This window comes from Echinops telfairi, unplaced genomic scaffold (assembly GCF_000313985.2).
Source record: "Echinops telfairi isolate 266 unplaced genomic scaffold, ASM31398v2 ScPeMD7_7419;HRSCAF=8457, whole genome shotgun sequence".
Taxonomy (NCBI): Eukaryota; Metazoa; Chordata; class Mammalia; order Afrosoricida; family Tenrecidae; genus Echinops; species Echinops telfairi.
The window spans coordinates 342873-349009 of NW_022111319.1; the positions used below are offsets into that span (position 1 = coordinate 342873).

General features: G+C 38.6%; 1 protein-coding gene and 1 pseudogene across 1 annotated transcript in view; one reads left to right on the top strand and one right to left on the bottom strand.

Annotated features, from left to right (window-relative positions):
* The window catches only part of APOOL (apolipoprotein O like), a 53583-nt gene that overhangs the window by 5791 nt on the left and 41655 nt on the right, over window positions 1-6137 (bottom strand). The window lies entirely within an intron of this gene.
* LOC123522504 lies at window positions 1298-3221 on the top strand (annotated as a pseudogene).

A 6137-nucleotide genomic window follows, 5' to 3' on the forward strand; every position in this document is an offset into this window, starting at 1 on the left:
CCTGGATTCCCTATATTTTCAGTTCCTATCTGTACCAGTGTACATCCAGGGAATCCAGGCCGGATGAGCCCTACAGGACCAGTGGTATGAGTGCTTAATAGAAATATTTTTGGTTTTGTTAAGCAGATATCAACTGGGGGTACATAAAGCAGGTCCCCTCAGATGCCAGTACCTGGATATGATGTCTTTCATCTTATTTTTTGAAGGCACCCTAAAAAGGCTAAGGTAAGTGTATTAATGTAGCCATCTACTAGTTGCAGTGATGTGTGTAACAATGTTCTGTTTGGGATAAATCTGAGTATGTATTATGAATAGAGTGACAGTTTGCAGAGAAGATCATCAGTTTTAAAAAAAATGTTTTATTGTGAATCAAGTGAAGGTGAATAGAGTAGATCATCAGTTTTACACTCAACAATTTATACATCGCTCATTCACTGCAATCATCTCAAAGCAACAACAATTTATGCCACTTCTTCCGTGTTTCTTGTTTCCATTCTTACTTCATTCCTAACCCTTCTGAGCTTTGTCTTTGGGTAACTGCTGCTCTTTTCAACTCAAATGGTTGATTATTCGAAGTGTGCATACCTCACTAATATTACTGTTGCTTTTATAGGCCTGTCTATTGTTTGGCTGAAAATGATGGCCAGCTAACAGATAAAGAAATACTCATGATTCACTAGGCATTAACTAACCCAATCCCACTGCCACTAAGTCAATTCTAAATCATAGTGACCTAAGACCGTAAATCTTTACTAGAGCAGATAACTTCACTTTTCTCCCGTGGAGTGTCTGGGGGGGTTAAGCCACCTACCTTTAGGTAGTGGGCCAGCATATAACCCCCAGCACCTTCAGCGTTCCTTTATTGAGATGCAATTCAAAATAATAATAAGATATTTCACCCCAGCATTAATACCAGGCTCAAAAACAAATAGAAAACAAATGGTGGTGTGGTTGAGGTGAAACTGGAATCCTCACACACTACTGGTGGGACTGTAAAATGGTACAACCATTATGAGAAAGGGTATGGCACTTCCTCAGAAAGTTGGAAGCAGAAATACCATATGACCCAGCAATCCCTCTACTTGCTATCTATATCACACCCATGTTCATTGCAGCACTATTCGTAATTGCTAAAAGATGGAAACAACCTAACTGTCCATCATACAAGAATGGGTAAACAAATGTTGGCACATACACACAATGGAATATTAAGCAATATTAAAGAATAACAATGAATCTGCAGAAAACCTGTAGGTCATTGTGCTAAGTGAAATTAGCCAATCGCAAAAGGGCAAATATGACGCCACAATTGGAAAGGTATGAAACCACAATTCGAAAAGCCAAGAAAAGGTGTTCACACTCTAAATACTGTTTGATGGTTAAAAGTAGTTGGGGGGGGGCGTAGAGAAGGCTAAGTCACTGGCTTGAAATTAGAAGTGCTAAATTAAGTAAAGAGAAGGACCACAAACAATAAAAGTGAAGTTCCCCACCATCGCCACCACCACCAAAGGGAAAAAAAAAGTGAGGCAGGAGAAGTCATTGGGAAGTAAGTTTGCAAGAGTTACAGGCAACAGAAAAGTCACTAAACCAAAACAAAACCCTCAAAACTCAATGTCACTGAATCAATTCTAAGGCATAATGACACTGTAACACAGAGTAGAAACTGCCCAGGGTTTTTTCAAGACTCTTAACTCTGTATAGAAGTAGTAAGCCTTATCTTTCTCCCCTGGGGAGGCTGGCAGTTTTGAACTGCTGACCTTGATGTTAGCAGCCCAATGCATATTCACTATGCCACCAAGGCACATATATAAAGAAATTTACATCACAGAAGTGGTTCACACACTTATAGAGTAGATAAGTCTGGTCCAAGTACTTGGTTCAGATATTAACCAGGAGCTTCTTCCTGATCTCAAATATAGGAGAGGGCTGATGAACCAGGAAGCAGGAAGACAACGACTGGTGGATAGAAGCAGCTGAATCACCCAAGTCAGCAGGTCAAAGGATAGCTATAGATAGGTCCCAGAGTCAGCAAGCAATATAATGTGTCATTGGCTAAAAGTCCCAAGAACCAGCAGTAGATGAACCAGATCCATTATCCAGGCCAACAAGAAGGGGGGAGGTTCTGCATAGCAATTAGTTTTATATATATAAATATGTAAATATTTACATATATATATATGTAAAACTAATTGCTATGCAGAACCAATATATATATTGGACCATAGCCCCTAAGAAACATCACTGAGGCTGTGAACTAAAGGGTTGACTCTACCCTAATCTTCCCACAACTGCTTGGCTGCTCATAGCAGTTCCAATCATGGAGTTGTTTATATTACATTAAGCCACATCATGGGTGGGGGTGGGGGAGGCCTCAATTGCTGAACTACTGAGAACCCTGATCCAGCCAAATTGACTTAAAGTCTAACTATCACACAAACCCTCAGCCACCAGAAGAAAAGAAATAATAAACATTAATGCAGAAACAAATGAATATGAAGAACAGTAGAAAAACAATCAATAAGAAGTTGGTTCCTTGAAAGGCTTGCCAAAATTGACAATCCAGTGGAATACTCAACAAAGGAAAATGAGAAGATGAAATATCATGTATAACAAATAAAATGTTTGGCATTATAAAGAACCAAGTGAAATTTTAAAAATAACACAGTACTATGAAGGACTGTATCCCAACAAATTTGAAAACCTAGAAGAAATGAGAAAATTCCAAAAAACACACTACTTACCTAAATTAACACCAAGTGACACAGAAAGCCTCAACAGACTCATAATAAACGAAGAAATAGAACATGTCATTAAAAAACACTCAACAAATCCTCTTCCCCTTGGCCTCAGACCAAGGAGCATCAGGGTTCTAAAGCTCAGCCAAGGTCAAGATCAAGGCCCATGACCTTTGCAGCAAGAAGGAAGAGCTGCTAAAACAGATGGACTATCCAAAGGTGTTGTCACAGCTGCGCATGGCCAAAGCGCAGTGTCCAAGCTCTCCAAAGTCCAAGTTGTATGAAAATCCATTGTGTGAGCTCTTACCATCAACTTCACTCAAAAGGAGAACCTCTACAAAGGTAAGATGTACAAGCCTGTGGACCTGCGGCCCAAAAAACTATGGGCCATGCGCCACCAGCTCAACAAGTACGAGAGCCTGAAGACCAAGAAGCAGCAGCAGCAGGAGTGGCTGTACTATGCGCAAGTACACAGTCAAGGCATGAGCCTTTCATGTCAATAAAACTGACTGTAAACAAACAAAAAATACTCCAAAGAAACAAAAAAAAAAAAATCCAAGACCAGAGAGTTTCGCTGTGGAATTCTACTAAGCATTTAGAGAAGAGTTGACACTAATTCTATTCAAACTATTCCAGAATACAGAAAATGACAGCAGATACCCAAACTCATTTTACAAGGCAAACATATCCCTGAGACTCAAACCATGCAAAGACATTCATTACCATAATAGAAAATAATAGACCAACATATATACTTCATTAACACAGATGCCAAATTTCTCAAAGACTTGGCCAGTAGAATCCAGCAAAATACCAACAAAATATCATGATCAAGTGGGACTCACAATAATTATGCAAGGATGGTTCAACATTAGAAAAATAATCAATGTAATCTATTATATAAATTAAAACAAAAGACACTAACACATGACCATATCAATTGATGCAGAAGAGGCATTTGATAAAACCCAATACTCATTCCTGATCTAAGCACTCAACAAAATTGGAATAGAAGGGGACATTCCTCAACATGATAAAGGATATATGCAAAACCAACATCAACCATCTCCGTCAAGGATGAAAAACTACAATCATTCCCCTTGTGAATGGGAACCAGAAAAGGATGCCATTTTATCACTACTTATTCAACATTGTGCAGAAAGTCGTAGTCATGGCTATTAGACAACAATAACAATAAAAAAGAAATCAAAGGTTTTCAAATTGGAAACGATTCAGTAAAATTATATTTGCAGATGATATGACTCTATATGGAGAAAACCCCAAACCCCTAACAAAAAAAAAGTATTAGAAATAACCGAAAGACTTGGCAATGTGACAAATTACATGTCAACATACAAAAATCAATTAGATTCTTATATAGTACGGAAGAGAGTTCTGAAAAGAAAATAACACCATTTACATAGACATCTAAAAGATAAAACATTTAGGAATAAATCTGATCAGAGAAACCAAAGACTTAAAGAAAACTGCATAACACTACAAGAAACAAAGAAATCTACACACTTTGAAGAATGTTCCATCTTCACAGATAATACTTAATATTGTGAAAATGTCAATACTACCAAAAGCAACCTATAAACATAATGCAAGTCTGATCCTGAGCCCAGCATCATTCTTTAAAGAGATGGAAAAAGTAATTCACTAATTTTATATGGAAGTGACCTAGGCTAAGCAAAGCACTGCAATTTAAAAAAAGAAAAGAAGAAACGTCAGAGGTCTTCTTCCTGGTCTCAAAGCCTATGGCAGAGCCAAAGTAGTCACAAAAGCTTGGTAATGGCACAATGATAGATATACACATCAGTGGAAAACAATAGCGAATCCCAGAACGAATGCCATCCACCTAAAGATAACTGATTTTTGACAATGGGCCAACGTACAATATATGGGCAAGAGATTGTCTCTTCAATAAATGGTGCTACCAAAATTGGATTTCCATGTGCAGGAGAATGAAATAGGGGTATGCCTCACTCCACATACAAAAAATGACTAAAGATGGGTCAAAAACCTCTATGTAAACCTGAGAACTTTATAGACCACTATAAAGTGGTGAAAAACTAAGGACAAACTTAAGGATCACTATCGAAAATAATGAAAAACACCCAAGGCAAAGACAAAATAAATGACTGAGACCTCCTACGAATAAAACATTTGTGTGCATCAAAAACCAATCAAAAAAGTAAAAATAGAATCTAGAGACTGGGAAAAATTGGGTAATGATATATCGAATGTGGGACTAGAAAATTCTATAGAAAACTGCAATACCTTAACAAGAGGGATAATTCAATTTAAAACATAGGCTGAAGATATGAGACATTTCACCAAAGAAGACATCCAAGCAATCAATAAGCATGAAGAACTGCTTGAACCCACTAGCCATTCAAAAGATGTCAATCAAAACAATGATAATATACCACCTAACACTGGTGTTGATAGCAAAGTTTTAAAAAACACTTGTTGGAGAGGATGTGGAAAGACTGGAAACTTCATACACTGCTCGTGGGACTGTGAAACTGGAAAGTTTAGCAGGCCTTATGCTGAATGGAGCTATGTGATCACAAAAGGGAAAAAAAAACAGACATCACCTAGCCAATTTGCTGCTGGACTACATGTGGTGCTGGTGGTATCCAGGATGTGTGGAAGGGTGAGGTGAGGGTGTGAGACCAAGACTAAAAATAAACCAACAAACAAATCCACTGCCATGGAGTTGATTCCAACTCATAGCCACCCTGTAGGACAGTGTAGAACTGTTCCTGTGCATTTCCAAGACAGTAACTCTCGATGAGGGTGAAAGCCCATGTTTCTCCCATGAAGTGGCTGGTGGTTTCAAATAGCCGGCTTTGTGGTTAGCAGCCCAACAAACGTGTAACCACTATACTACCACAGTTCCTCTAGGCTGAGACTAGGTCGATGAAGCTCTACTCCCAGCAGCCCCAACATGAGACCCCATGAACAAGGTGTCGGAGGGATGGCTGCCTCCTCTGAGGTGACGCTGGATAAGAAGCTGTTAAAGTAGAGAACTCACAGCAAATTGTTTAGACCATGTCTCTGTGGCTTTTCTACCACAACCATTCATAGTGAGCATGGTCACAAGAGGGGGAGTCGGAGCTGTGGGCTGTGCAAAGCCAAACAAAAAAGGAAGCTGCTTTTCTATACCTAGCCAATGTTGTCATTCAGAACAGTAAAAGGAAGGGTCCAGGGTTTAAAAAGGATTTTGCACCACTTATAGTGGTGGCTTTTAAACACATTTCAAGTGAAACTGAAGAAAGTTGTAAGAAGCATCTTGGAATAGTTTTTTTATCTATTTGGGAAGGTCTGTTTATGAAAATAATAGATCAAGTTAAGCAAAGTTTGCTGATAAGAAACCTAGGAAGCGAATGTATA